Genomic DNA, 4,552 nt, shown 5'->3' on the forward strand with positions numbered 1-4,552 from the left:
CTTTGTCTCGGTCATTGATGATTTCTCTAGGAGATGTTGGGTGTATCCAATCAAGAAGAAATCAGATGTTGCGCGGGTTGAACTTGATTCAGAAAAGAAAATCAAGTGTTTGATGACTGACAATGGAGGAGAATATACCAGTGACGAATTTGATGCATATTGTCAATATGAGGGCATCAAAAGACAGTTTACGACGGCTTACACACCTCAACAGAATGGAGTGACGGAGCAGATGAACTGAACCTTGTTGGACAGAACAAGAGCTATGTTGAGGACTGCAGGTCTACAAAAGTCATTTTGGGCAGAAGCAGTCAAAACAGCTTGTTATATTATCAATCGTTTTCCTTCAGTGGCGATTGATCTGAAGACTCCGATGGAGATGTGGACTATGAAGCCGACAGATTATTCTCATTTGCATACATTTGGAAATCCTGTGTACGTTCTGTACAATGAGAAAGAAAGATCGAAGTTGGATTCGAAATACAGAAATGTATTTTCTTGGGTTATGCTGATGGATTAAAGGGGTTTCGCTTGTGGGATCCTACTGTTCACAAACTTGTCATAAGCAGGGATGTTATCTTCGAGGAAGATAAAGTAAAGGGAGACAAAGGTACACCGAATTCAGAAACTACTATTTTTCAGGTGGAAAATAAGACGGACGAATGTCAAGCTTCTTGTGAAGCAGTACCAGAGCACGAAGAACAAGAACATGTTGAGTCTGAAGTTTCAAATGTGAGGCAATCAACTCGAGACAGAAGACCACCAGGTTGGCTTTCAGATTATATCACTGAAAGCAATATTGCATATTGTCTGTTATCAGAGAATAGTGAGCCATCGAGTTTCCACGAGGCTACTCAAAGCTCGGATGTATCCTTGTGGATGATAGCAATGCAAGAAAACTTGAAGGCATTGGACAAGAATAAAACTTGGGATCTAGTTACACTACCACGAGGGAGGAAAGCCATTGGAAACAGATGGGTCTATAAGATCAAGCGTGATGACAATAACCAAGTGGAGCGGTATCGTGGTAGATTGGTGGTAAAAGGATATGCTCAGAAAGAAGGCATTGACTTCAATGAGATATTTTATCCTGTGGTTCGCCTTACAACAGTCAGAGTGGTGTTCGCATTGTGTGCGGTGTTTGACCTACATCTAGAACAACTAGATGTGAAAACGGCGTTTCTTCATGGAGATCTTGAAGAAGAAATCTATATGCTCAAGTCAAAAGGTTTTGCAGAAAAAGGCAAAGAGAACTTGCTTTGCAGGTTGAACAAATCTCTGTACGATCTCAAACAGGCGCCGAGGTGTTGGTACAATAGATTTGATTCCTATCTCATGAGCATTGGATACAACAGACTGAGTGCAAACCCTTGTACATATTTCAAGAGATCTGGTGATGATTATATCATTTTGTTGTTGTATGTGGACGACATGTTGGTAGCAGGCCCCAACAAAGATCAGGTCCAAGGATTGAAGGCACAATTGGGTAGGGAATTTGATATGAAGGACTTGGTACCATCAAACAAGATTCTAGGGATGCAAGTTCACCGAGACAGAAGCAACAAAAAGATTTGGTTTTCCCAGAAAAATTATTTGAAGAAAGTCTTGCAACGCTTCAACATGCAAGATAATAAGCCAATTTCGACCCCTCTTCCTGTTAACTTCAAGTTATCCTCCGAGATGTGTCCTAGCAGTGAAGCAGAGAGGATGGAGATGTCTCGAGTACCATATGAATCAGCAGTGGAAAGTTTGATGTTCGCCATGATATGTACAAAACCGGACATTGCTCAAGAAGTGGGAGCAGTTAGTCGGTATATGACGAATCCTGGACGAGAGCATTGGAGCACTGTTTAGAGGATCCTTAGATACATTAAGAGTACCTCAAATGCTACATTATGTCATATTTTACACTCAGGGGTTATGTAGATTCAGATTATGCAGGTGATCCTGATAAGAGAAAATCTACTACTGGTTATGTGTTTACACTTGCAGGAGGAGCAGTGAGCTGGGTTTCAAAACTGCATACAGTTGTGGCATTATCTACAACAGAGGCAGAATACATGGCAGCTACTCAAGCTTGCAAGGAAGCAATATGGATTAAAAGGTTATTGGAGGAGATCAGACACAAACAAGAGAATGTTCCTTTGTTTTGTGACAGTCATAGTGCCTTGCACATCGCAAGGAATCCAGCCTTTAATTCCAGGACGAAACACATTGGAGTTCAATTTCACTTTGTTCGAGAAGTAGTAGAAGAAGGAAGTTTGGATACACAGAAGATCCATACAAAAGATAACATAGCTGATTTTCTGACCAAGCTAGTAAACAGCAGAGAATGGCATGATTGAAAGGTTGTGTGGAGATGTGTTTGATTTTCAATCATATCTCCAAGTGGGAGAAATGTCGGCAATTGATTGATGCAAGTGGTGGGCAATCATTGAGGTGCAACGAATAAGCATGCATTTGTTGAAAAGATGGCGTGTTTTGAAAATTGCAGACGGAACGCGTTTTATACGCGGTTTCACACCTCGAAATTTTACTATAAATAGGTGCATCATTCCTTCATTTTAAATTATCCCTTCTTCGAGTTTTCTCTCATCTTATAAGCATTGAGTGCTTAGTTCTATAATATTTGTGAGTTGTTTTGTTCTACTGTATTAAAAGAGTGTGTGTTCTCTTTGGAAATACAGTGAGTGAGTTGTACACCACAAAATATTATAGTGAAATTCTTTTCATCTTGCTCGTGGTTTTTACCCTAATAATTTTTGGGGGTTTTTCACGTAAATCTCGGTGTCCAGTTTATTCTTTATTTTCGTATTTTATTATCTCAAATTCCGCACGTGGGACCAACAAAGATGCCGCTGCAAAATACATGCCAATCCATGGCATCGGTGCATCGAGCTGCTTCTCCACGCTTCGCCACTTCTGCAGCAGATACTGTGTAGCTCCCCGGCATTGACCTCGGCCGTCTTCTTTTAGGTTAACCGTCCATTTTTTGAATGAAAGTAAAAAGTTTCTTGATTGGTTTACTTTTGTGCCGCTGCCATTTTTTGCCAGTTCTTTGATGATGTGGGGAATCCTCCTCTGTCAAACTTCAAGATTGTAGTGATCAATGAATTAGATAACCGACTAAAGGAGCCATTATAAAATAGACTACAGAGTACCACACGCTTGATTGGACGGACGTTCAAAGCTTATCATTATTATTATTATGATTATTATTATTATTATATGCTTTTAAAAATGAGAAGTCGAAATCGTTAGGTGTGGATTAGCTGTCTTAGCATGTGACCAACAATTTTGGTTGGGAATAAATCTAGCAAGCGGACTAAGTTAAGTAAGTTATAGTAAATGAATGACGAGTCCAAGTATCGATCCCACATAGACTAATATTTAATTACTAGAATTTATATCACTTAACTTAAGTTAGACAACATAAATAAAAATATGATATATGGATTATTAATCTAAACTATTAAATAAAATAATTGCAATTAAAAAAAGAGGGATTCAAATATCAAGAGTGATTCAAATTCAAATAAATAACAAAGACACACAAAGGTACCAAACTCTACGATGTTGACATATGTTAAAATTCAATTAATTATTTAATTTTGACAATCATGGTGAAATCCTAAATTTTATTTATTAAAAGATTCCTCGAGTTAATAAACATATTTAAATATAACAATCCAATTATTTCTAATTGAATTTAAGTAGATCTAAATGCATTAAATTTTCGTGGAATTTCAGTTTTAACCGCACACTGAAGCCGAATACTATTTCTAGTCAGTTTTACCATGTGTTGATGACGTCTTTGTTGCTATATTTAATCAATCGTCTTCCGATTCGTGATTAATCAACAAACATGTAAATACTTGATTATCACTATTAATAAGAAATATGAAACAAACATCAATTAATAATTAAAATCAAGAAAAATAATATATTGAAAATAAACCAAATATCAAACAAAATATTGTTTGGCTCGATCGTGATCTTAGTCTAAATAAAATTATTCCATGAATTCATAACAAAAGTAAAAACTTCATATTTAATTTCATAGAAGAAAACAAAATAAAGAGAGAATAAGAAGAATTCTCGGTGATTTTTAGCATGTGTTGAGGAATTCCTCCTGATTCTGTCTTTTGTCTTCCTCCCTTCAATTCTGTACTTCCGCCTTCTCTTCTTTCCTCTGCTTTCGCTTCTGCTCTTCGCCTTTCTTACATGACTATCCTCTGCCTCCTCCCTTCCTTTCTCTCTCCTCTATACTCTACCTCTCTCTTCTGCCTTTTTCCTTACGTCTCTGCCTTTTTCTTTCTCCGTTCTTCTCTCCATCTTCCCCCTTCTACGCTACTTTTTTCCTCCTTTTTTTGCGCCTCTTCTTTACGTTACTGCCTTCTTCTCTCTTTGTTCTTCTCTCCTCCTTCCCCCTTTTTGCGCTGGTTTTTTTCTTTTGTTGCGCCTCCTTTTGTAAGTTTATTTCAAGTCTCTTTTTATCTTTACTTCATGGGTCTAATCCTCCAACTCTTTGAAGCTCATATCAAGTTCAAAA

This window comes from Primulina tabacum, chromosome 6 (assembly GCF_025594145.1).
Source record: "Primulina tabacum isolate GXHZ01 chromosome 6, ASM2559414v2, whole genome shotgun sequence".
Taxonomy (NCBI): domain Eukaryota; kingdom Viridiplantae; phylum Streptophyta; class Magnoliopsida; order Lamiales; family Gesneriaceae; genus Primulina; species Primulina tabacum.